The sequence below is a fragment of the Haemaphysalis longicornis genome, unplaced genomic scaffold (assembly GCF_048455015.1).
Source record: "Haemaphysalis longicornis isolate Haplotype H1 unplaced genomic scaffold, Haemaphysalis longicornis Haplotype H1 scaffold_2, whole genome shotgun sequence".
Classification (NCBI taxonomy): Eukaryota; Metazoa; Arthropoda; class Arachnida; order Ixodida; family Ixodidae; genus Haemaphysalis; species Haemaphysalis longicornis.
The window spans coordinates 244,423,651-244,451,061 of record NW_027526295.1 but is presented as its reverse complement, the minus strand read 5'-3'; the positions used below and the strand labels follow the sequence as shown (position 1 = coordinate 244,451,061).

The 27,411-nt window shown below is 45.4% G+C and overlaps 1 protein-coding gene across 4 annotated transcripts in view; it reads left to right on the top strand.

Annotated features, from left to right (window-relative positions):
• Nucleotides 1-11,625, top strand: part of LOC144170290 (basigin-like) — a 323,955-nt gene extending 312,330 nt beyond the window's left edge. For all 4 annotated transcript variants that reach the window (XR_013322597.1, XR_013322595.1, XR_013322596.1 and 1 more), the window contains one exon: nt 6,637-11,625. The gene's annotated coding sequence lies outside the window, so the exon portion shown is untranslated. The remainder of the gene's footprint in view (nt 1-6,636) is intronic.
• The last annotated feature ends 15,786 nt before the right edge of the window (nt 11,626-27,411 follow it).

Here is a 27,411-nt window from a genome sequence, read left to right as displayed (position 1 = left end):
CAATGCAAGCACTAAATGAATGTTCTGTGCTTGCGAGCTGTCTAGAAAGGACATAACTCAAAGAAGCTAGAGCAATTCACCGCAGCAGGAATGCTTTCGGAAGACGAACCTAGAAGCGGTTCTTCTGATGGACGTTCCAATTAACCTGCGCCCCCCCACTTTGAGTGCTAAAGTAAGGTATAAATTACTGGCGGGGATCTCTTTTCAAACTAAAATCAAAACGAAGCAGTCACTGTAGTTTATAGCGCCCTAAAAGAACCGGCCTTGTTTTCTGATCTACGTTTCAACGCTTTTGCTTCTTGTGGGTCATTTCAGATAAGGTCGAACAAAGCATGGCTGGTCGACCTCTTCAATTCGCTTGAAATTTTTTTACCTCATTCCCGCATGTATGTAATGTGCGGATTCACAAATATTTTCGGCGGAAAAAATTTTGTCTGACTGAAAAAAAATTTGGAACCCACCCCCGTGGACCCCGGCCGCTACCTGCCCATGCACCGCGGCCAAATGTAGCCACGTCTAGCAAAAAAATATACTAATCAGGCGGGAATGGTAATTTTTATGCTTAATCTACGCCTGGTGTACATTTTGCGCCCAAAATATTGTTGGCTAGAAGAACATATATTTTTTGTAATAAATTTCCAAATCTTGCTTAGAGCGCATTTTGTTGTGTACTTTGCGGGCCAGTATTATCGTAAGTAATGGAGCTAGAGCGTTAAAATTTGAGTGAGGGCTGCTCCTGGCAAGCACAAATAAGGGCCGTAAATATAGTGTCTGTGCACACTACGGTTAAAAAGTAAATGGCGCACAATTGTGAAAAAAAAAACTAAAACACTCCGAGTTCAGAGGCTTATTAAAAAAAAAACACTTCTTCGATTTTGCTGAAATTCTCCCCAGATGTTAACCTGTGAATGTACTTCAATGATCATTAAAACATGTTGCATCATTTTGTTCCTGACGCGCCTACAGCGCGAGAAAAAAGCCTGGTCGTCCAGGTCTTCACAAGATCCTGAGCGACGAAACAGTGAGAGCAACTTCCAGTGAATGTGCAGACGTTTGATAATTTTTTTGTACCAAAGGCAAACTGTTACTTATTGATAGTATTACAGAGAATTCAGAAGCAAAACTGAAATTTTTATGTGAATTTTGGAACGAAAATAAACAATCTGCGCACCGCTAAACGTGTACTCTTCGAAGAAAAAACGGAGGAACTCCAGATTCACGCGCATTAAAAAAAAACCCTTCTTCGAGTTTTATGAAGCTTTCCACGGATATTTTCCTCCTACTTTAATTGCGTGAGCCATTAAAAAAACTCGCATCATTTTGATCACTGAAAAGCAAAAGAGCCTAGTCAAGCATGCTCGTCAGAAGGAGCTGAGACATAAAACGACGATTGTGACTTTCTGCAGATTTCCCTTATTTATTTTGTAGAAAGGGCAGAATATCTTCTGAGATAAGGAGAATAGAATAGCCAAGTGACACTAACGAAGTCAACGTTTGACCTGACAGAGTTTCATCGGCACCCCATTAATACCGTGCAGCTACTAGCTGTTTATTTACTCGTTGATTGCTGCATCAATGTTCACAGTTTCCTCAAAGGGGCACAAACAGTCCGCGCTGCACATAGTTTGCATATATCTGCTTCTGATGACTTCCTTAAACGCCACACGTGCCAGGACTGTATGCCGGGAAAGGCACGCACTGTTCGCCATTCTTCCTTTTTTGTTTCGCGATAGCTGGAAACTTCGTTCCCCTCAAGGTATATGAAGTGAACGCCCTTGATCTTGTCAGACAACACAGTTACCATGTCTTTTGCCGTCTGAATCGCATTTCTTAGTGGTTTGTTAGGTTGTAAAGTGTGGCCTGGTGTTTGACGATTCCCCCAACTCCGTCGCAGGCATTCTTTCCGTGCCCTGTTGCGGAGAATATTCATTGCGTTTCATGAAGCTGATGCCTGTTTTTATAGTGACTGGCAGCTCCGTCACTCACATAAGTCACCTTGGAGTACAGTGGCAGATTGTCGTCTACCCACAGCCTGATTTTTGCTAAAGCCAAGCAGGCATGCGCAGAGTCATGGCAGACGTCATCACATGCAACCACAAAACTATGACAAAAGAGACTGAGTAACAAGCTAAATATATACAAAAAGAATAATAAAATCAGAATACTTAAAAGGAATAATAAAAAGTGATGAAATGAAGATTAAAATGCGACCGTAGTCATATAGTGGGGAGGTAGCGCAAGGCACTCTCCCAATGTGACAGAACTGAAAACTTGTAACCGTTCGAACGCATGCAGCCCCTTTTCTTCCAGTCCCCTCTTTCGCTCTTTCTGTCAGCCAAGTCCCCGCCGCCGCATACGGTTGAAAAAGCCCAAAAAACACTCTACTCAAACAAAAAAATGAAGATCCCATATGTGTCGCCCCGGACCCCACCGGACTCAAGGGCGTTTGCCGTCCTGTTTGGTCGCTAATTCGGTAATTGAACCAGTGTGTCCGGAGAAGGACCGAAGAGGGGCGTGCTACCTGGAGACGTTACCCGCGCCGGGGTCGTGTGTGGCCGATGTCCATTTTTAATACTTCCCATGTGTGCTGCCGACCGGACGGGCTTCTGTTGAACCTTTGATTTCAGGCGAACGAAAGTTACGTCCAGGCGAGTTAAAAAAACAAGACTGCGTGCACCTTGTCAAATAGGTGATCTTATGAACCAAATACAGCGCATCACGGCAGCAGTGCGCACAAAAAAAGAGCGTCGATAATGTAAGACAAAGAGTGACCACGGTTGGGGAAATCTAGAGGAAGCTATAAAAATAGACCCGAAAACCTTCAAATTGCGCGTTTTACCACTGCATACATTGCAGCGGTTTCGCCACCGCACGACTGTATCCGCGCTGTGCTTAGAATGACGCACGATATTTCTAGGGCTCACACAAGTACGTTTAGAGGAAAATATCTGTGGAATGCTTCATAAAACTCGAAGAAGCGTTTTTTTTTAAATGCGCGTGAATCTGGAGTTCCTCCGTTTTTTCTTCGAAGAGTACACGTTTAGCGGTGCGCAGATTGTTTATTTTCATTCCAAAATTCACATAAAAATTTCAGTTTTGCTTTTGAATTCTCTGTAATACTATCAATAAATAACAGTTTGCCATTGGTACAAAAAAATTATCAAACGTCTTCACATTCACTGGAAGTTGCTCTTACTGTTTCGTGTCTCAGGATCTTGTGAAGACCTGGCCGACCAGGCTTTTTTCTCGCGCTGTAGGCGCGTTAGGAACAAAATGATGCAACATATTTTTAATGATCATTGAAGTGCATTCACAGGTTAACATCTGGGGAGAATTTCAGCAAAATCGAAGGAGTGTTTTTTTTTAATAAGCCTCTGAACTCGGAGTGTTTTAGTTTTTTCTTCACAATTGTGCGCCATTTACTTTTTAACCGTAGTGTACACAGACACGATATTTACGGCCCTTATTTGTGCTTGCCAGGAGCAGCCCTCACTCAAATTTTAACGCTCTAGCTCCATTACTTACGATAATACTGGCCCACAAAGTACACAACAAAATGCGCTCTAAGCAAGATTTGGAAATTTATTACAAAAAATATATGTTCGTCTAGCCAACGATATTTTGGGCGCGAAATGTACACCAGGCGTAGATTAACCATAAAAATTACCATTCTCGCCTGATTAGTATATTTTTTTGCTAGACGTCGCTAAATTTGGCCGCGGCGCATGGGCAGGTAGCGGCCGTGGTCCACGCGGGTGGGTTCCAAATTTTTTTTCAGTCGGCCAAAATTTTTTCCGCCGAAAATATTTGTGAATCCACACATTACATACATGCGGGAACGAGGTAAAAAAATTTCAAGCGAATTGAAGAGGTCGACCAGCCATGCTTTGTTCGATCTTATCTAAAATGACCCTTTAGAACGTACTTTGTGCTTTATATTTTGAAAATGTCAGCATGCGTTGACGTTATGCCGCCATTGACCATAAAATGCGAGCTTTCTGGAAGGTTCTAGCTTCAACAAGCTGGTGATCTGTGAAGCTAAACAGAACATTGGGTAAGCTGAGAAAACTACACTAGTAGCTTCAGGATACGTTTTCTGTTAAACCATCAGGAAGTCACATAACGGATGGCCATCGTTCACACATTGCCATTTGGCTAGTTATTGATGTGAAGGCGTAATATTGCACAAAATTGGTCCATGCCACATTCTGGTCATTTCGAAGAAAACAATGCGGAGAAAATGGCTCAAGAAAAAAAAATCCTACATACCACGACATTCGTGATCGGTCATTTGCTTTGTTCATTCGTTTTTTTTTCACGCCATATTACTTGGTATGACCGGAAGTTACGTATCCCTAGCTGTGACAATGATGCGCCTTCGTCTGGTGGGATGTAGGCGCAGCGCATCCAGCGATGTCCCACTTGGAGTTGTACAGGCCGCAAATCCATGGTATATGTCGAAAACATTCCCTCCCAAAAGTGCTAGTGTCTCTCCTTTTTGATTTAAAGGACGAAATAACGAATTCCTACCGAAATAATGTTCAAGGAAAAAATATCCCCAACTTCAAACTTCAATGTCATAAAAATGGCCACGAAAAAAAGATGTTTTGGTCGCAACCCGTGCAAGTCAATCAAGCCAGATTTTCAAAGTGTCCCCTTTTTCTAGAAAATAATGCTTGCTAGAGCGCGGCTGTGCTTCGTCATTATAGACGCTATTACTTTTCCAAAGCAGCTCATAAAGCAATCTACCCGTTTTACCAGATTTTGGGGAAAAGAAAACTTGCTTACAACTACTGCCTCTCAGCTGACTCGAACTTCGCTAAAACGGTACTAACAAAAAGGATGCCCAACGGGAGGAACCACGCGTCACATAATACTTGTGCTTTATGGTTCCGTTTTAGTAGTCTTGTTTCAGGCAGTCCTCGGTACCACAAGTGACACGTACTGACTGTTCCGGCAGCACACTCAAGCGTAATTAGTCGGCTTCTTGCGTGCGTATATTGGCCTGAAGCGCAGCATCTGTACGAGAACGCCAGCAACTAGGTGGTGTTCGAGGGTATCTATCCTGCGTCGTTTTGATTTCCTCTAACATAGCCATTGTTATTCATCAGGTTCCTCATGATTATAGCTGCGTATCATACCCTTCCTGATTAGCATGGGGAACTGCGTAAGGCTTAATGTTTCATCCCGCTTCTCTAGTTTAAAAAGACCCGGCTTTTTTAAAAAGACCCTTGAACTTTTTTTTTGAAATCTTGAATGATTGCAGAACGTGGTTACCCGGCACACCTAGTACTTAGATTAAGGGGTCGCAAAGTACCTCAGCCAGAAATTACTGCTCTGGGTTATATCAGATAACTTGGAAACTCTCTCAAAAGATTTCTCTTTCCTGGCCTTGACGTTCTTTCACGGCCCTTAGTACGTCACTGAGGCCGTGTAGCGGCTGTTGGCCGGTTTACCTTCAGTTGCAGCAATGAAAGCTTTTCGATAGCGACTTTAAAAATAAAGCCATATAACAAAGCAGATACAGAAGGCGTATCTAGTGCGACGAGCAAATCACGCAGTGCCGCTTCGTGCTGGCGATAACTGTAGCTTTCGCAGTGCTTCCAGACGCGAAGAAAATAGTGAAAGCACTTATCGAAAGTGTTGCACGGTCCCTTTAACGGAACGAATGGAAGGAGGATGCCCCACCTTCGTACTGTGGGCGAGGAGCATGCGCAGATGCAGAATCACGCAAGTGTTGGATTATACACCAAGTAAGGCTTTAAGCATTGGCAATCCTGCTCCTGCTTTGTTTGTTGCTGATATTCTTCCTTTAAATGAAATACAGGAATTGGAGTGTACAGATTGCTGGACACAAACCCCTAAGAACCAAAAGTGTCTATATGCAGCGTCCTGCCTAAGTTAAGGATGTTTTAATAGTAAAAAGATGCCGAATTGCATTTGAAATATGTTTTTACTGTAGTTGACTTTAAAGCAATATAGAGAGCGCACTGTTCCACGGAGGTCACGCTTAAGTTTGCGTTAACGCCAATCCACAAGGGGGGCCTGTACAGCTTGTCTTGACATCGTAATATATAAATAAAGAATCGCTTCACGGTTCTTGAGTGTTGTGCATAGTTTTATGGCACGGTTAATATTAAACATCAAACCTTAGTTTGTGCGGAATTTCAGGATTAAGGGACGCGTTCCTATGAAACTCCACACTTGTTTTTCATTCAGAGGTAACTCTACAGGCAACAACATGTGACGACTACTTGCACAAAAACCATGCCGGTTTCTGGAGTTTTATTCCTAAGTTATTACCAGATGTAAACTCTCTATGTATACAAAATATCGTCTGTATTAAACTCTTTAAGTCGCTTCCTTACAGTAGCTCCTAATGTAAAAACACATGAGCATGGAGTCTAAGCTCCCGCTTTCTTAATTTTGAGCGTGGGTTGCGGAGATCCGGAGACCGTTTTTTCTTAATTGAGAGTGGGACACCATTTCTTCCAGGACCAGTCCTGTAGGGCCATTAGTACTGGGGATGCCTCTTATGGCACAATTTATCCCGCGTCCGGACAATTAGTAGTCAATGCAGCATACGTCATACTTCACGTAGCAATACAGGCTCACATGCTCGCCCGTTATTCGCAGATTCCAGCCTCGCAGTGGGCAGCGTGGACCTGCGGTTTCACTCCTCGTGGGCGTTCGGCTGCAGCGCCCGATGCAGAGCGCGAAGCCAGGAACGAACGTCGGACTGGGCGAGAGCGACCGGCGTTGGTCTTGAGTCGGTGATGCCAATGTTTGCAGAAACAGTCCCTCACGAGGGGCTACGTCAACGGCGCCATTCGATGGCGTCACCATCCATCTTCACCGGCCTGGACAGTCAAAGGACCCTGCAACGTTCTCGCACACAATGTGTGTGTGCTTGTGTGAGCGCGCGTGTTGTTTCGTTTAGTTTCGTGTTCTCCGTTTCAGTTGCTCCGCCATGAAAAGTGCTTGCCGTTGTGTCTCCGGATGTCGTGACCGGACCCACACACCCACACACACACACACACACACACACACTCAGCGGGAACTGTACTGTTGTGTCCGCTGGCTTCAGGCTGTGGCTGCGGAGGCACGCCGGAAGCCAACGGAACCTCTCATATTCTACCGTAAGAAGACACCGGAGAGGAGGAGGCGAAACGAGGGACAGACTCTTCACGAGTGTCCGCAGTGTACATACGTAGTGAAGTTGTTGTCGCCATTGCTCTCTTTCCTTCTCTCCATCTCGATCGCTCTGTTTATGCCGGCTTGTGCCGAGTTTTGTTGTTTGTTGCGCTCGGCGCTCGTGTTTTGAGACGCTTAACTGGCGCCTGGCCGTTGTTTAGCGCGTGTTCTTGTGCAGCAGCAGCAGAAGCATCGATGGTGTGGAAACGGGTACACGCAGCGTGCGGGTCGGCGTGCTCCCCACGTCTCCGGCAGGGCAGCGGCGTTGATGAGACCTGCCTCGTTAGTCCCTAGGCCTTTCGTTACGTTTGCTCTGCGGTGGAAGTGGCGGAGGGCGGAAGAGTCGGCATCAGAACTGAAGACTGGTGCTATGGCAGGGGTAATGACGCGGAGCGTGACCGGACTGCGCCAAACGAGCTGTTGAGTTATATTTGTGTCTGTGTGCTCACAGCTCAGGCTTATGAAGAGGGCATTTCGGGACTGCTGTAACGGGGTGCTTTAAGGGTAACCGTCGAACGTTGCGAGTATTTGAACTAAGATTCAGGAACTGTAGTCCTGCATGATTTTTTTTAAGTTTCTCCAGACGATTAGTCATCGGAGCTGTGAGATAACTTTATGATCCAGAGAAGCAGACGATGACACATTATTATCGTGTGAAGTGATACTCGTGTTGAGCTATTTTTTATCGTATATCTGCCCACAGAAAAACACAAATACGAACTCAACCTTGTTCAGGCCGTTAGATAGCTAATCACATGTGCGAATTCACGCTGTAATTTATTTCACGGTAAAATATTACTGCCCCTATGATAACATATGACATATGACATATGATAACCCCGATGGACTGGGTTTCTAAGCGCAACAGTATTGGTCCGTAATAATTAAGGGGTAAGTAAGAGCACCTTTATCAAGGTTTTCCAAGTGCTATAATTCGCATTTTGAACTATGGCTGAAGCAGTCATTACTCTTAACACGTTCTCTTATGTTAGGCTTGACGCTTGCCACTGTAACGCGATTTCTACAACATCTGTTTGTTGTGCATGTTGTCTATATAATGAGCCACATTCAACTCCTTTGTATATGTTTTTTTAGTCCAATGTTACGACAATAATGGTTGCCGTGGTTCTAACTGCGCCGTGTAGCAAACCTAAAAGATCCAATTCCTAGCATTTTATATATATTTCTGGGACAAAATAAATTAATAAGTTCGTATAGAGTACAGCCTTGGAAAATAAGCAATTTTCATACGGAAGTAGAACATCTGGTAGCAAGGACCACAATTTCTCTGCATTCTGGGTGGCCAACCTGTTAGACTATGTGACGAAAACAAAACCTTGAGAAAACTATGACTCCTGCAGCTCACATTATACGGGTTCCAGTGAGGTAATTATGATTACATTATCAGATTACATTATGATTACACATACGTCGTTTTCCCACCACCCCAAGTTCAGTTGCGAGATCTTGCGCATTACTTATTCAGCCTAATTTTTGCATCTATTTTGAGACTTCGAGTTCGACAAGCTCCGCAGCTTTCTAGAACTAAATTATGAACCTGCGGAACATGATGAATAGTATGAAAGGATAATTACAAGATGGAATTTGCAAGCGTTGTTCGGATGAATTCTCGTGGTCGGAATCTTCATTTCAGCACTATTTTTTTTCTTCCGACCATTAGGGCTAGCGTAAAGCCCGACTGGACGTGATTCAAACAGAATACGAATACCAAAGACACTTTTGGTTTAAAGCACCAATACCGCAGGGTGTTCGATACTGGAAAACTGACTGCAAGTAAAATAAGAGAGGCCTTTCCGGCGTATCAAAAGGCTGATTGAAAATATTGGTATCTTTTTATCATGAAAAAAAAGGCAACATGCACAGGTGACCTAGTGAAATAGTTTTTTTGGAAGTAGCAGGAAGAATAAAAGAATGGTATTGCCTGCGGATCTGCTTGCCGGTATTGCGTTGCGGGTATTCCTATACCGCTATCCTGCGGACAATTTACAAGGGAGTTCCCATATCACCTAGAGCGTCACAACGTGGGTACTTCGGTTTCCAGAAGCATTATTTTGTTTATGTTCTACAAAGGTTGTGTCATTAGCGGCACCCCCTCTGTGCACAAGGTTCGTCCCTATAACCAATTATGTGCCATGATGTGCATTGTACAGACTTAGGTTTCGGGTCACCACCTCAGCGCAAGCAGCGTTGAATTTATACAAATCCCTGCCACAGTCTTGAGTTGTTAAATAAACGAATACGTATTCACCATAAAATTCTACCAGTCCATCAAGAATGCAGGAGTGGAACACAGCAGAATAATTTGGCGTTGGCCACGTCGGAACATGTAGAATTTGTTTTTAACTTTCCGACTTTTTAATATTTCAAACCGATTGGAAAGGGCGCCTTGCTCAGTTTTAGATTGTTTCGGGAATGTTTTTGACGCCTTGCGTTAGGGGCCGGTCGTCGTCGGCGGCATTGACCGTGAGTGAAAAATGTCGCAGCGCCACCTTGAGGCGACTGCTGAAACTCCCGGGATCGTAAGACGCTGTTCCCTAACAGACGGCGTGCTAACAGGAGCGGAATGTTTTCAACGGTTACGGGCGCCGTGTGTGACTCAAGGGCGTGACAAGCGAATGATAATGATGCCATGTGAACGAGACCCGACAACGCTACGCTATCCTGTTCCATGTTTAAAGGCAAATCTTACGCGTCCTCCAATGTTTTCTCTTAGACGCGTTGGACGCGCCTTGTGCACTGAGGGGTGTTTCGTTATCGTACGGGTAAGCCAGCGACGTGCACGTCGGGCTTTTTCTAGTCCACAAGCTGTTTTTAGTTGTTTGTATTTGGTTTGTGTTCGTTCTTCGGATGTGTTTAACCATACGTCATGAACCGTCAGTGTTGTGGATAGTGCTTTGATCACGCTGTTTAGGTTTTTATTTCAGTCAACGAATTTGTCCCTAGTGCGCTTGCTTTGAAGTCTGTTCATGCCGTACGTCTCTTGGTGGTGTTTTGCTATTTGTTTGCATTTTTATTGCGCGGTTACGTCTAGTCGATTCACAATGATTGCAATGCCTCAACAAGCTGACGCAATGATGATTGTCTTCGGTTCATTTTTGTAGAGCCATGGGCATTGTGACGCCAATCAGCCAGTTTTTCATGTTTTGATATCAAAGAAGTTGATACAATTTTGCCCTTAGCCGCAACCAAATCTTTGTTCACCGTACTTGTCCGCGAGGAGGAAGAGAGAAAGATGAAAAAAAAAAAAAGAAGTGCGAAAAAGGGTAAATTTTTCGGCTGTTTTATCTTGCCTCTACTTAGTGCTGTGTTTCCTACCTCACAACTCTTATTTGTGTACGTCACCCAAAATGTTCACGTCCTCACTATTTATGCCACATTTTACTTCACTCCATGGCACTCCATGGCACGTCTTCGTGCGTGGCTTATGGGCAGAGGAAAACTCTGACTTGCAGTCATCACATAAAACATGATCATACATTTGATCGCTAGCAGTTGTGTTGTGTTGGTGGTGCTTTTTATCGCACTCGTCATGGAATCATTCATCGTTGTATGAACGTGTTCAGCTGATTTTCGCTTGACTGTAGAGCAGAAAGGATGGTGAAGTCTCAAGGTTTTTTTTTTCTTTTTGCCATTTTTGTTTACCTCAGTTCAGTTCCCGCACGTATAACAAGTGAATGGAATTGTTCTGTGTGCATTCAAAGCACTTCTCGTTCGTGTTTGAACATAAAGATAGAAGACATTGTCGAGAGGTTTTTCTTTTTTTCTTTTTGGCCTCTTAGTCGGCCTACATGTAGAAAAATTTGGCGTAAATGTAGGGGAAACACAAAAAGAGAAATGGGAACAAAGTCTTGATATTCGGAAAAAAGGAAGAGACTCGGTTAGTCGATGGACGTCTTCATAACGCAAAGCAGCGCCTCAAGAGAAAGCACGCTTATTCGTTGCAATTTTGTTTCTTTGGAAAAGGCCACGATAGACAGAGTGAGCGGCAGAAGCGTCGAATGAAGAATTGATTCGTGCATTTTTTTGGCTGCAGCTTGAACTCGTTTGGAGTAAAGTGTACCACATTTGACGCTTTTTCGCGTATTGTTTTCCGTCGAAACACCTGGCCAAGCTGAACCGCTGCAAACGAGCTGGTTGTACAAGTGACGTCCGTTGTAAATGTGGCCTTCGCTTGCGGGCCACAAAGGGGTTCTGTTAATGCGCTCTTATGGTGTTTCGTATAGATATTTTTGAATACTCACCCGTCGAGAAGCGAACAACAGCTCCACCGATGAGCTAATGTGCACACGAAGGCGCATTGCCGCTGCCGATCATATTTGTTGTACATAAAAGACGAAATTCGGGGGCCACCTGTGAATGGTATACATGTGTGTATGCGGAGCCGTCATGAGCGAAATGAAATAAATGTCCTATCTGAATTGAAAGCCTCGTTCTCTGCGCACGTTTCTTACCGTGTATTTCTGTTGGTCCAGCTAGCCTTCCTGGCACTTGATTGGCATGGCCTCGCTGTGTTTGTGCTACGGGTTTGTAAGTACTCTAGCCTCCCTGCAGCCGTGAGCGAACGAGACGTTGCCCCAACGGCATGCTTGCGTCAAGGTTAGTAGTTTCGTAATTTTCTTTGCTGTTCTTATGAACTTTTTAACACGAAAGTGTTTTATTCCGGGATACACAACCATTTCACTGACGTCAGATCCGTCACGGAAATGACGCCAGCACAACGAATCAAGCGGCCTGTAAGGGTGCACCCCTGCGCACAGTGTCTTCATGCCGGGAAGCCACCTTTAGTACTAAAGACTTCGTTATACTTAGGGTTATTCCTTTTCGAGTTTTATATTTTAACACGAAAATGTTTTATGCCGGGATACACCAATATTTTACTGACGTCGTATCCATCGCGGAAATGACGCCAGTACAGCTTTGCCGAAGCGACCCGCCAGCAGGACATCGCTCGCCAAGCACACCCACAAGACAACCGCAGACTTGCAAATCGTGCTCAGCTGCAGATTTCGCTGCACATTTCTATTTCGTGCTTTACCGATTCCCCTGACAGAGGAATCAACCACAGCCTTTTATGCTTAAGCTTGCTGCGTCTTATTTGGTTAACGGTGTCTACTGATGTGTACCGCTTCCTGCTGTGCGTGAAAGCAGTAGTTACAGGCGCTTGCAATTTCGCATCGATCTGTTCAGCAGTGCACACGCTGCACAAATAGTTTCAGTTCAAAACGCCCTGGACTAAGGGTGCTTGCAAAAATAAAGTTTATTACCTTCCGTCCTTCTGACACAGTGAACCCTGAATACCGTACGTTCTTTCATAATGCGATACGTCAAAAAGAAGGATGCCAAGCTGGGAAGGTATTGCACTTGGATCATCTTATATGGCCTAACCCACCAGGAAACCAATGATAAATTATGTGCAGCCAAACCTCACCTCTAATGATTGGTATGCTGCTGTCCCTTTTTCGGCCCACACGAAATCGTAAAACGACAAATCAAAGAGCGACGCTTATCGTGGCGCATTTGAAATTCGTCGGGTCATTAGATATACTTAATACCAGTTATTCGACTTAAAAGTAGGCAAGTGAGGTAGTTTGGTGTACCTAATGAAATGGTTGCGTATGTAATACCGGCGAATTTTTGCAGTAAGTTATTCCGCAACAGTAGACACAACGACCAGTTGTAAACACTTAACCACACTGTGTACAAAACCAGTGTTCTACAGTACAGAAGCGACACAATGATTCACAATAATTAAATTCTACAACATCTGAAAAAAAAAGAACAATTCTGGCCCATTTACAGCGCGGCGGCCTGGGCGCGGCCATATTGGCCGGCGTGACGTCATTTGGTATGGCTGGCCCTTTAGAAAGCGTTTCTCGCCGCGGCCTTCGCTGGTGCTCGTGCGCATCGGCGAGCGCCAGTGTAGCTCGATAGGCGAATTTAACAATTTTAGGGGCTAAGCCTCTTGGGTGCTCGGGCTGTCGGCGTCTACTGTCGTGTCATGTAGTCACGGTACTAAAACACCGGAAAACTGTTTTCCAACGCCTCGCTCTAGAACGTTTTATCCCCATGGGCAAAAACGCGTACTAAAAGAACACACAGGGACACTCATTTTCAAACGCCTCGTGCTAGAGCGCATGCACCGGCGTGTGACACGAAGACAATTTATGGCCAGTCTGTTTCTCATTTAATTGCTTAAATCCGGTTCAACGCAAGAGAGGGCGCCACCGCCTCAGCAAGTGCGCGATTGCTCCTCCCACCGGCGCTTCTCCGGCGCTCAATCAACGCGCGCCGTGTAGCAAGAGAAAGACAATTTTTGAATACACTTACAGTAACACTGCATGCTTCGCCCATCCCCAGGCTTCACGTTAGTGTAGATGGCCAGGCTTCTTTACTGTTGCTGTGAATGGGGGCTTGTTGTCCAGCTTGGTAGGGTGTTGCAACGTTCAAAGATTACTTAGTCCCAAAAAATCCTACAAGGGCTGTAACATCGTGCAGTAAAACACAATAGTGCATGCATTAATAACGCTATAAAGCTTGTTTTGAAAGGTTTCCTTTCCGGCCTGCGCCAAGATGGTAGGCTGTGGACGCACTATATTACGAATATGAAGGGCTCTAGTACAAAGTAATCCTACATGGGTGTGGAAGTTGTGTATTGCTCCTTTACCGATTCTTCATGTTTCGACGACGTGCGACGAAAAAGCTGCAGCGTTCACGGTTGTAATTCTCAGCTGACCTACAGCTGACGCGGTCTGCTTTGTATACCTATTCCGCATTATCAGCTGTTGCCTTTTCGGTATGTGCTAACTTGCGGCTATGGAAACACACATGTTGAAACTGCCATATGGCGTATAAAGCGGGCGGAAAAATCGCACATGCGCGGCTATTACGTTAGGATGGCCCGCAGGCAAATCGCGAATAAATACTTAGCGTGTACACTGAAGCATATAAAAGCTCAAATCGGCTGTTCAAGCTTTGTAAACATATACAAATATTTCCCGAGCTGTCAGGTAAGGCTGCGGATGTGAGCATATTTTCTATTTTAATATTATGCATTACAAAATTGGTTTGGTAGCCTTAGTGGCATGACAATTTTTGAATATGTCCTTCGTTTTTATCTTTACTTATGCATTCGTGCATTAATTTTCGTCGGATTTGCTGCAGCATGCTTTATTTATTCGTGGCCTAATGGCTTGACTGCGATAACAAGGTATGTCGCCGATTGGAAGAATTTAATTACAGAGAGCTGAAGTGGCAAACTTCTATTTTGTGCAGCCTAAGTTGTGGCTCTGCATCGTACTACGCTGAAAATGTACTGTTAGAATAATCTACGTCAATGACGTGCACAGCTAAATGTATCGCTCAAGATTTCAGATACTTGTGTCCTCGAGGGTGATCTTCGCAAGGTACGTGATGCTCGCTCAGGGCGCAGACGGAGCATACGATCCGAGCCACAGTTGTAAACGATAACGTTTTTTTCCTCTGCTTTTCCACATTTCGTCTGATGTCGTCATAGGCGCGGCACATGGGGGCGGAAGCATAAATTGTTAGGAGCGAATGACTGAATCAACGCCTGGTGGCGCCGCGCCGGAGACTTCACATGCTTCCGTACGTTGGAGCGCTTCCGCGAACGTTCTGTTCTATTTCGCGACAACCAACAAGAGCTCCGACTACGTCCACAATATTAAATTATAACCTTTTCCCTGGCTTAACCTGTTTTGCTAACAGCGCACTAGGAGCGGACAATGGGAGTCTACGGCGAAATTGACAATAAAAAAAGGACAGTAGTGGCTAGTGCAGCGCTGGCGCCATCTGGCTAAGGCGGCCCTAACTGCTCGCTGGAAATGGTCTATAGGGGATAAAAAACGCGACATCAAGGCGACAAGACTACAATTACAGACACGCTAATCGCACCATTGTACGATTGATGGCATTTAGCAGCTACCTATTCGCCATTTAGAGACCATGTGCGTACTTGCATGCGTGTGCGCGCGTTTGTGCGTGTGGGCATGCTCGTGTGCATGTGCGCGTTCGTGTGTGCGCGCGTGCGTGCGGTACTTTGCTAAGCTTTGCAGGATTCAAAGTACAGGCACAAATGTCTTGTGGACGACCCACATGGGGCTGCAGCTATAAGTTATTCACAGTATTTTTGCGATCGTAAACACCGCCCGATTCTAAACACCCTCCCCTACTTTTGCGAACAAAACTGGGAAAAAAGTTTGCATGCGAATTGCGAATATAAGCACCGCCTTTTCTAAGCATCTAAGCAACCACCGCAAGGTAGATTTCAGACACGTGGAGGCGGGCCCGAGTTGACGTTGGGGCTAAGTAATTTATGAAGCTTTGAATTTACAGATCACTTCAACAAAACAGAAGATGACCTGCCGGGGGATACTGAGACCGGCGGCCCAAGCGACACAACGGACTCGAATGGTAATGAGCGTGGCTCAGTATCAGACGTAAGCGATGGGTTCACGATCGGTACCTGTTCTTCTTTTGAATGTTTGTCAAATAAAACATTGTTCCTTGCGCCCGTCTCGTCGAGATACGACCGTGAAAAACAGTGTGTGTGGGGACGGTAATTTATTTATTTATTTATTTATTCGTTGGTTGCTTGGCGCACGACCCATCTGCGCCTGTAGCGACGTGCGCTGCAGCCGCGTACACTTCTCTTCAGAAAGCGTTTCCCAATACCCCACCGCGCGCATGTGCAACTCCGGTGTTCATCATTGTCTAGTTGGATATGTGCCGTAGCGCCGGCGCTTATTCCTAACGCTCTTTGCCCTTCTGGGCATGAAAGTTCACGCAAGCGGGATAGTAATACAAAAATACAGGAAGTCCCAAATGCTGCCACGCCGGTTTTACGGACGGGCTACTTACACTTGCTTGTAAAATACCAAATTGCTGCGTAAATTATTGATGAAAACGCAATAGCAGTGCGTTCTTCTTGCGGCTGAGAATATGCAAGACATAGTGTGTTCAACAGAAAGGAGGACACCACCATTACTGCTGATAAAGGCGCCGCCTTCACTGTTCGCGTCTGTATAGACAGTGCTTAGTCAGACCACTACCTGCTTCATTTTGGAAGACATTTTGGAATGTACAGTGGCCGAGGCAGGCTCGCTGCACTTCCCTCTCGAACTGCAATCGGTTGCACCCGCAGCATACATCTTCAAATTAGCCGCCTTCAACTCGAGGTACTTTTTACCCGTCGCGTTGGCTCAGTGGCTATTCCATCGTGCTGCTGAGCACAAGGAAGTGGGTTCAATTCCCTCTCGCGGCGGCCGCTTTTCTGATGGAGGCAAAAAGCGAAAGCGCTCGTGTATTTGAAATTTCAGCGCACGTTAAAGATCCCCAGGTGGTGAAAAATTATCCGAAGCTCAACACTACGGCGCGCCTCATCGCCCGCGTAGCGTCAGCGCGTTAAACCTAACAATCATAATCATTCTAGCCGCCTTCAAACTGTTGTTCGAAACAATTACACACTTCATATCTTGAGCAGCATACATTAAAGCGACGAATAAATTTCCAACAAACCGGGCGAGTGGAGGGCGGATGACTTAGCGAACTGCCCTCTCATCTGCTGCGGGGACACCAGTCCGTCTTGCTGCTGTTTCTCCTTCTATTTGATTGATTGTAGGGTTTAATGCGCCGACACAGCGCAGGCGATGAGGTGCACCGTAGTGGAGGGAACCGGATTAATTTTGACCGCCTGGGGATCTTTAACGTGCGCCGAAAACTCGTACACACGGGCGTTTCTGCTTTTCCCCCTCCATCAGAAAAGCGGCCACCGTGGCCGGAAATCGAACCCGCGTCCTCGTGCCATCTCCTTCTAATACCGCCTCTGATCTTCCGCCATTATACATGCGCAGTAACATTGAATTTCGCTCTCTTAATTTTTCAGCTTGCGCGTCTTCACCGAGCCTCACCAAACGCCACTGGGTAGCCTCTGCCACGTCATAGCGGTTGCTATTACACAGATGGCGCAGGCGCTTGAGTTTCGCTATCTCATCTACCCTTTCTACTATTCCCTTCTCTCCACAAACAAGGCTGAAATGTCACCCTGCTTTTAGTTATTCGTAACTAAAACCGTCCGACGAAAGCGATTGGGCACCCGGTTTTACTGAGTCATGTTTAAATATCCCGCGCTTGCACCCGTCTTGTCGAAAGTGGCGCTTTCTCGTCACGCATTGAGCAGTTATGTGTCGTTTGTATTACCTGATGAAATTCTTTGCCGTAAATTTTACCCCCCCCCCCCCGCCTTTCCTAAATTGATATTAAATAAGAAATAAAAAGGAGCAAACGCAAAGAATGAAAATAAAAGTCACACTCAAGTAAATTGTTCGCACTAGCTTATCATTACTGTAAACTACGCATGCAGTTTTGCAGGGTTAAGCAGGCATAGATGGCGTCTGTCACACGCGGACCGCTAGGGGCGCTTAAATTACATAGTTCCATCGATTACTGTCAAGCGTTAATGAGCGAGTAATGATGTCAGCAGCGTGAAAAACAACTGGGACTCCCGCGAGTGCAGTGCGCGATCACGGGTTCTAGCCCGCCGACCTACTTTCTAGCATTGCGCTTTCTTTTCTACGTTGACTCGTGGTGCACCTTTATTGGCCCACAGTGTCACGCTTCTTTGGCGTGAACGACGCTGCCCAGTAAACAAAGAAGTCTGCATAGAGTGTCTGCAGACAACCTGCTTCCTCCGAGGAAAAAGTGCGGACGTCCAGTCAGGCGGAAACCGGTAAGTTGACCCAGCCTCCTGGAAGTACTGGTAAGCGCATCCTTTATTTCACAGCTCGCCCCTCCCTGTCAGCGAGTTAGCCCTCCATCGATCAGTGTTGGCCGGGCCTTGTGATTTGTGGCCGCTTCGGCTACTCCATCTTCAGGCTTCTCGAGCGTCAGGGGGCATCCTCTTCCATGCACCTTCTTTTTTCTTTTGCTCTTGATGCGAAGGGGGTTGTAGAGACACCGCAGCAGCTCATCGAAAAAGTTGCGGCGTCGACGATGAGTAGCCTCTTTACATGAAGCTAATCATGCAAGAGTTGATATCTCAGCTAATACTTAACGCTGCATCGGTGATATATCCGAATCATTATGTATTTGCTGTCCCCAATTCAGCAATCCTGCCGCTGTCATGAGGCTGCTATCAATATGGTAATTCGATTTAATAATCTGTTTTTCCCTCCAGACGTTGTTGAGGTAACGTTAAAAGGGGAAAAAATGGTGGCATGTGTTCGTAGATTAGAGCACCGAAGATATCACTATGTATAAGATTTGTTGAAAGAGTGGTATTGTGGCTCGATTCCACTGAAAATTCCGAACACCTGAAAACTGGTGCCACTGCAATGCATTGGTGGCGTCACAAATGGTTCATGGTAATACAAGGTTGGTGTAGTTTTTCTGTGCATTTTTCTGAAAACAATCTATGTAGGAGCAGGCTAAAAACCATGCAGATATAACATAAATGTATAGGTTATAGGCAGCTTGCACTGACATCGGTGTAGGTGCCATGTCGGTGCAGTGCGTGCCTGGTGCAATGCTGCGAACTTATCTGCCGTCCTTATCTTAAGTAGCGCTGGGAAATTTGAGAACAGCGCCGAAGGGCGGTGGTGACGCCATGTGCAAGCCATGTATAAGTAGGTGTTCCGGCGCATGATTAAAATGCATGATCTCGGTAAAGTAAAATCTCGATAAACGGAAATCGCTTGAACGGAATTGCCAGTTAAGCAAAACTGTAGCCTGTAATTTGGTTGGTTTTGTATGCTGATAAAGCAAAAAACCTTTCGGTAATCGGAACTGAAATTTCCGCCTCACCGTGTAAACGGAACCTAAAAGGGAACTTATTGTCAAACCCATGGCCAATAGCATCGGCTTTTTCCGGTTTCGGCTGTTTAATTCTGTTTTCTTTTTTTAGCCTCGCTGGCCTCGAAAGCCTCGTCTCGTCAGTAGTCTGCCGTGTTAGCGCGATGAATGCAGCATCACAGTTCTCGTTCTAGTCGTTCGGTCTCGATTCAAGTCGCCGAGGTTACAAGGCTTAGCTCCCGCCGCCTCATTTGTGCCATTCTGGTGCTATTCGTGCTTCATTACCACGTTGCCATCTACTAAATTCAGTGCTCGTAAGCATTCGCGAAGTCGAGGCCCGAGGCGTGCACATCATGCGCTTTCGTTAAAAAAGAAAGGACATAATTCTTGACTTCGAAAGCGGCTCTTTGGTGCATTTTCGAGCATTTTTTAGAGCGCAGTGACTTTTTCTCGCAAATAATTACTTTGTGAATGTTGTGCCTACACCACTTGTAGCTTTCTTGCTTGCTGAGAAAAACTATCAGTTACATTCACCTTCCAGTGCTTCGAGTTCCACGAGTGTGAACGCGCATAAATTTTCATTTTTGTACATCTCTCTCAGTAAACGGAACTCCTGTAAAATTGATGTAATTTTTTCGGTTCCTTGAAGTTCCGTTTATCGAGAGTCTACTGTAACTACCCGAGAGCTTTTTCAAATTTTCACTTACTCCGAACGCTTTTTCCTTGTGGTACAAAGCGCATTTGTGTGGGTGAAGGTGAAATATGTGCTAGCGAGTTCTCCAAGGTGGCAGCACCACGTAAGCCCGGTCAGCTTTTTTGGAGCGCGATACATTTACAATGAGACAAGCTCTATAACGTCAAGGAAAAATGAAAGGGAACTGAGATACAAAAATGGCGCTTTTAAAAGTGTGTTTCCAAACAAACAATGGCCGGTTTGAAGCCGAACAAAATTCCAAAGAGCTTTGACAGGTGTGATCTTTCAGCTAAAAAAATGCAATGACGCCATTAGTGTCGACCCGCAACGTTTCGGAGGTGAATTAGAACGTCACAGATGAACATAACTTTTAAAATCCTCTTTGTGTCTCTGACCTGCAGACTGCGCGGATTTAAACTCTGAACCTCCACTGAAGCTATGCAATAATGCACGAACCTTGCATCTTGAATTGTTTACTTATATTTTGTTGCCAGAGTGTGGCCGTGCCAAACCGTATTATCTGTGTTCGAAGCGAAGCGCATGTTTCCTTCCCTTGCTTATGCTTACCGCGCAGGTTGTCTTATTTGATGGGAGGAGAGTTTCGTCCGCTAGAGTGTTCTTTGATCGCTAGTGTTCTCGATCTAATACGATGGTTTCAGGCAGAATAACGGGGAAAGATCAATGGTCACAGCGCAAATGCTGTGGCATTTCATTCGACAAAGCTCTACTGTGCGTGTCTATGAGCAGCATCGGACAGCAGCGTCACTGGGAATTGTGGTCGAAAGAACCACCAATTACGATTTCCGTATTCACCGCTAATAGCGCTCTTCTTGACGTTGAAAAATTCAGTTGTCCTCCAGCAATCACCAAGCTTTTTTTCGCCGCATAATTGGTGGCTGCTGACACAATGTAGCCGTCTCCTGTTTGTATGACCGTTATATGAAGAGCACATCGTGTGAAAAGAATGGATATAGCTCACACGTGAGAGGGGCGGTTGGAAGTTTGAGGAAAAAGCATTCGTGCTGCAGTGGACATGAATGTTGATTACCATGACCGTGGCCCATGCACTCGTCTCAATAGACATACAGCTTGCAGCCCCATTGTCATTCTCCATGTCGTAGAATAAAGGCGAAGGTAAGGGCTTTAGAAGAGATACTGAAAAATACAAACTAGATCTGTAGGTTCCATCGCCATTTCCTCCTCCACCAATATAGGTGGCTGCAAACAAAACACGCGTGCGTAAGCCATGGCAGCTGTTTAGATGACCGTGTGGCTGCCACCGTTCCCGTGCTTTCTTGTTTTTGCACGTGCACGCAAAATGCATGATTACATCGTAGTAACATACCGTGCACTCTAGCCATTTTGAAAAAATGGAAATGTATTCAAGAGTCAAGCCGAAAACATACCAAACAAAACCAACTTTTTGAATGTCCGTAATCTTCGACCCGAGCTTGACGCCCTTACGGGTAGGGAGCCCTTGATGAAAACAACACAAAAAATTCAAGAAAGCTTGCACGGGCGTGCAAGGCTTGAACGGAGAAGTTGTGGTAGGTGAAGATTGCCGGACGCACAGTTAAGTTTCAGTATCATCGTTTATTTGCATAGTTGCGGTGCTAGTAATCGTCGTCATGTGTATGGAATACGTCGTCGTCTTCTTCACGGCGAATGGTGAATGCGAAGTTATCCTCAGCACTGTAGACTTCCACCAGGTATTCGTCATCGACTCAAGGCAGCGGTGATGGGATGTGCAAGTCGTCTCGTGAAGGATTGGCACACTCGTAGCCGTGTCTCCAATGATCCATAACGGCTTCTAGAGAAAGCGGCGGTCGCGGTAGCCTCTCTTAAGCAGGGTGTCTTTGTCACATTTAGTATTACCGCTGCAGTTTTTTTGAAAATGTTTTGAAATTTTTTTTTCATGCTCGGCAGCGCTTGACGACAGGGCTGAAGTGATTTTTTTTTGCGAAAGCCACTGCGAGAGCCGGGTACTCGGCGGCCACCTCGAGGCACGCGCTCACGAGCGCTGCGAATTTTCTTGGTATTTTTTCCTGCAACACCGAACTTACGGCTTGCACAGCAGCTCCGGTGTTTTATAACAGCGTCTTTTTTCGCCCAACACCTTGCGCGCGTGGGCGTGTGCTTGCGTGCGTGTGTCTGTGCGTGCGCCTGTGCGTGTGTGTCAGAGAGAGGGAGAGAGAGATAGAGAGAGAGAGATAAAGCTCTTTATCAGGGGAAAGCGGTCATGTCTGTCGGCGTGGTGTGCCCTTGTGATACCGTATTATGATATTGTAGTTGAAAGCCTTGAGTTATGAAAGGGGGTGACAACTAAGCAGTGCGCCAGCGGCGTATGGCAGGCTGACCTGGGGCCGAATTCTCAAAAACGACGGGGTGTCGCTTTGAAACGACGGGGTAGTGCCATGCAAATGCATGTGTTCTGGGGTTGGTGCCGTCGCTTTAACAAAGCGGTGCAAGGAGTGTGAGCCGCAGAAAATCACTGTGGCAAGGGCGCGAAGCGACAAGTGAAACGATGGGGGGCAGTGGGTGTCGCTTCGCGCCCTTGCCACAGTGCTTTTCTGCGGCTCACACTGCTTGCACCGCTTTGTTGACAGTGACGGCCCCAACCCCAGAACACATGCATTTGCATGGCACTACCCCGTCGTTTCAAAGCGACGCCCCGTCGTTTTAGAGAATTCGGCCCCTGCTTACACCCATGGAAGCCACAATTCCTTGCTTTAGCTGCCAAAAGACAGCGAACGGAAACTTGCAACCATGACTGCGGCCAGAAATGTGCTCAACGTAACCTCTCACTTCGCAGCTTTGATGGTTACGCTTGGTCGGCTTCCAATTTCCGGGAATCACTTAGCCAGTAGTACAAAGTTCTTTCATAAAATTCAAGTGTCCGTTTATTCCTTCCCACAACGGGGAGCAGAAAACGGAGACAACCTCGAGGATCTAGGGACTGAAAAGTAAACTCCTTGACCATTCTATCGGCGATACCCATGCAGCCGGCACAATTTTGTGCCGCATCCCGAAACATTTACAAAGTGTGAAGGTGAACAAGTATCCTTTCTTCGTACCAGTGACTGCCATTCCGGGAAATCTATGGTGCTTTCGATGGAAGTGTCGCCTTTTAGTTCCTGGATATCGCTCAAACATCCCATAGATTTACGGGGAATCACAGAAACGATTTCTGGCGTTTTAGCGCTTCAGTGCTTAAAATGTACTGGAAAACAGCTTGCTATTCATCTTTTTTCCGCCCGAGTAAATCGTGTCCTTCAACGGTATAGAGATTGTTTATTTCATGCCGACACTACACACGGGATTGGAGGAAAAAAACGACTTCTCCTGAAATCCTCTTTTCTTCTCTCGCTCGAATCTTGTCCTTCGAAGATTCACTGTTTGTTATTTCACGTCGACACAGCAAGGCAAAATCGGCGGCGAAAGCTTCTTCTGCGAAAATAGTATTTTCCCCGTTAAAATGTTATGCTTGAAATATTGTGAGTTTATTTATTTCATATCAGCGCGGCATCACGAGATGGAAGAAAAAAACACGACCTCCCAGAAAATATTCTTTCCCTTTTCCGCCGAAAACCTGCCCTTCACGGTACCCGTTTATTTCAAACCAACAATGCATGGAGAGATCGGAAGTAAAAGAGGCGTATTATCCCCTTACAACGAGCCACCATCCCCAGATTACGCGAGCGTATCAGGTAGGCCCAGAATATAGGCAGCTGCACGGTGCGTCAGTTTAGACAACGATAGATTTATTGGAAAAATAAAAAGAATCCGAAGTTCTGCGGTGCTGAGTGGAAAGCTCTTCAGTTTTGTAAAACCAAAGTGGACGAAAAAAGACGGCGACACAAGACGAAGTATTCTCGCCTTATGTTGGCATCTTTTTTTATCCGCGTTGGTTTTTCGGAGTTTAAGCGCTTTCCACTCAGCTATGCACTCCAACTGGCCACCACTGGTGCGTTATTAACGTGATGTTCTGCTGCGCTTCACGTACACTAAAACGTATTTAGGCGATACTTCCAGTCTGTGTGTAGATTGCTCCTCACATGAAAGGACTCCGGGCGCCCTGCTTTATTGTGTTGTCCTCTACCATAGCGCGTCTCAAAGCCCAGAAGTAGCTTCGTCGCGGAGAACCCCAACGTAGACATTTTGAGAAAATAATGCTCAAAACAGACGACTCTGGACGTGGCTTCTGTTACAGCAAAAGCTATCTAGTTAAAAAAAAACAACTGCTGTGCTCGAATGTGCAAAAAAAAAAAAAAAACGGTGGTAAATTATTTAGACAACAGAAGTAAAAATCAAAACGCGAAATTATACATCGCAGCGGAAACTTAAAGCACGTGATTATGAATTCTTTGTAAATGTATTCTATGGAGCTCCGCTATGTCGTAGGTTATTCAGTTTTCTCTACAGGTACGCTGTAAAAGCTTTTTTGCCACTGTAAGTTTATTAAGTCATATTTCGAGTATTTGTTCTTCCGGATCACACGTTTTTATTTCACAGCCCCCTCAGAACGCATCTACGGAGTATGCTTATCTGAGTAATTTAAAAAAGAATTAGGACTGTTTGGCACTGTCAGTTTTTAAGGGTAGGGTATTTTTTTAAAGTTTTCTAGCGACAATTACAGCACAATTTGGACTCCGGGCCTAGTTTATAAGTTGTTTTGGGCTTCTAAGTGCTTCCCAAAGTGCTTCAAACAACATTCGAAACAAAAATTAGATTCTTTTACAGTACCTAAACACATTTCAAAGAAGTAAAGAGGCGTACAGGATTCTCGAGTGAAACGTAATGAAAAAAATTACAGGCAGAATTTATCTGCGATGAGTGTCTTTTGATGCAAGGCGTAAGTTCGCTAGGGCGAACTACTCTCTGTTACCTCCCAAGCATCCACATGAGTATCTCTGGATCTTTAAAGGAAACAATTCATGCACTGCGAGTACTCGGAGCATGAGTAGGACCTTCAGTAGCTGTATGCTTCGTACTTGTGGTATCGTTTGCTTCCCCGCAATATTACTCTTTTAGCGTTTGTGCACGCTCTACAGGCAAGGCGGCGATCCACGGCTCAGTGTAATATCAGGGCACTGACTCTGCCTATAATCGAATAAAAACTACCGACGATTAGGCTATCACCACGGGCGGTGATGTAAGCTTACGCTGCTTCGGGGTTTCTTCACACCAAGCAATCAACGATCTTTCAAAGCTCCAGGAGAAAAAAAAAAAAAAACAGCTGGAAGAATAGGCAGTGGGCTCACAGTGCATTCCAAGGTTGTTTTAACTTCGCGTCATTTTTACTGCCCTCTCTTTACGCTTTCCCTCTTTATTTCTTTCCCGTTCAGTTTTTTTCTCGCGAAACACCGCATATTCTCCTTTTATCATTATTTATTATTTTTGGACAACAACAACAACCGAGGCATAGTATTTGACAGATGGCGCCTCCCCGTCCTTTTATCACCGTCATTCTTTGTTACATTCTATGATTCACTAGAATATCCTAAGCCGAAGCTTTCTTTTTACGCTCCGCATATACGCAATTAAAGTACGCTAAAACTGGCCGTTGGTTTTAGTTAGGCTAATTTCACTTCAAGTATGATTTGAACGGCTGTGTAAGAACTTGTTGCCCACTGCTATAATGAAATGTCCATAACTTTCCAGCGTAATCACCCTCCCTCGTGTTCCACTCGTAGCTAATTTGAGTGCAGTCAAGTAAAATGCCGCATGACCTTGACCTCTGTTTTTCTAAATATAGCTATCATCATTATTCGGCTGCCTTCAATGATTTTATGTGAAGGGATACCCATGCTTCATTATTTCACCCACCCATAAGTCCATTCACCAAGTTATCGTAGTCTATTCCTGCCTTTTCCCTAATATACATTATGATTGAAAGTATTTCATAAAAAATCCCGCCATCTCCACGAAGTGAATGATGATGAGAGGGGCGAAGCTAAAATGCTGATCGGTGAAACCGTGAAACATTTGCCCACACATCATATAAAGACTCGACACGTCAAGCTTTCCACCGCTCCGTTGACAAGCCCGTCGACGAGGTCGATGTTTGAGGTGATTTTATAGGGCTTGTTTGGGACGATGAGAATCTCCATGGGTAAGTTGGCGAATTCGGTGTGTGACATTTTAGCCACCTTGGCCGTCGTCTTCTGCAGAGCGTCTTGTGTCGCGTACCCCCAGTACGTGTCTTCAGCTCGCAGGCGACGAACGACAACCTCTTCTACTTCCTCTCCTCCTTGTTGGGTAGCAACGAACGCGTTGAACGTTTTGACCTCTTCGGCCAATCTTTGGTTGGCCAACCTCTAGAGGGATCCTGCCACGGTCATCATCAATCTGCCGTGTACGGCCGGGACAGGGCCCGAGCAAGAGGAGCTTCGCCCCTAATAAATAATCAAGCATTGACTAAGAAATGACGCTTAGACAGGGCTACACTGAGGCTCGTTTCTGGAATATGAGCAACATGTTCTGGGAGACACACGGGTTAGGTACCAGAAGCAGATTAATTTTTTCTAGAACAGGTAAAAAATTAGTCAGTGTTTTGATCTACAATGAGGTCACTTCACAATTAAGCCATGAGTGCCTTGACTTCGGTAGCCTATACACTGACATGATTATTGGGACGTCTTTCATTATCTGTTGTTTTCTTACGAAGTGAGCCAGTCATCCGTGTAGTTACTAATTGCCTTCCATTTTACGTTCCTGATGTATGGAGGGCAAATAAGATGCGTTAGCCGTAGCCTTTATTTCTCTTTAGCTTAACGACACAGTGTATTGGACCCTGTCTGAATGACAGACATTATGCCACAGAAGTAAATTGTTCAATTAGGAAAAGCAAAACAGAAAAAAAATGGGAATGGCATACAATTCAGCACTCGCGGGTCATGCACCAATGCAATACCTAAAATATGTAACGGTAAGACCGAGAAGAATTCCGAAGGAAGGCCTCTCGGAGGCTCCAAAGTGGCCGGCCATGGCAATGCGGGAGCCAAGCAGTTCGCAGCAGTTTAAAGACGCTTAACAGTCAGTTATTCATGGTAATTTGTATTTTACTTCGACACCATCAGAAAGGTAATAACTCCTGGCTTCTGGTGTCACTATCAGTGACAACAAAGTCCCAGGAGAAGACAGAAGCGGAGAAAAAACTGCAGAGAATTTGTTCCTTTCTGGACGCGCGGGGCAATGGTGATTCTATCGGCAGGGAGGGTGGGCAGTGGCTACAGCTGCACTGAGACGATTTCCGCTTTGGTCTGAAGAAACAGCCGCCTAGTTTAACCCTCGAAAGTTTTCCCGGTGCCGACTAAGTCGGCGTGCGCATTGCCACGCTGCACACCCCGTGAAAGTGAAATATGCGGGAACAATGACAGCTCGCCGAGTCCTAGCCCCCCACAGTTTCTCCCTCTGACTTTCACTTGCAACACTGCACTAAAGGAATAAAATTAGGACATTTTTGTGTGACGAAGCTACACCTGCGCAATGATGCCCGCAGAAATGGATGGTTATGTCTTGATACGCAGTAAAATCTACAGATGCTGCGCCCACTGAATATCTCAGTCATTTGTGCTTGCGTGGGCGTGTTTGTTCTTTCTCTTACGATGTGATCAATAAACATGTCGCTTTGTCTGTCATTTCAGATTTTTTGGTCTCACCAGCAGTGCTAAAACCAGAATACATATTTTCCACAA